Raw genomic sequence first — 211 nt, 5'->3', positions numbered from 1 at the left:
AGGACCCCCCCAGGGACTGAGACCCGCCCGGCAGCTCCCCTGAAAACGGGGCGGGATGAAGTCAGCGGGTGCACCACAGGCCGAGCACAGCGGAGCAGCTCTGCCGTCATGGGGGTTCAGTTTCTTCTTTCCCCCAAAAGCTCCAATATGAGAAAGGCCCAGCCCAAGGCGCAGCCCAGCAGCCTGGCCCCCACCCAGCACCCCCGCTGAG

The 211-nt window shown here is 66.4% G+C and overlaps 1 protein-coding gene across 1 annotated transcript in view; it reads right to left on the bottom strand.

The window, feature by feature from the left end:
* PHRF1 (PHD and ring finger domains 1) overlaps positions 1 to 211 on the bottom strand; it is a 53,371-nt gene that overhangs the window by 12,831 nt on the left and 40,329 nt on the right. The gene's annotated exons all lie outside the window — the stretch shown is intronic.

The sequence above is a fragment of the Myotis davidii genome, unplaced genomic scaffold (genome assembly GCF_000327345.1).
Source record: "Myotis davidii unplaced genomic scaffold, ASM32734v1 scaffold3578, whole genome shotgun sequence".
NCBI lineage: Eukaryota > Metazoa > Chordata > Mammalia > Chiroptera > Vespertilionidae > Myotis > Myotis davidii.
Note: the sequence above shows the minus strand (reverse complement) of the source record. Positions and strands in the feature narration are given on the sequence as shown.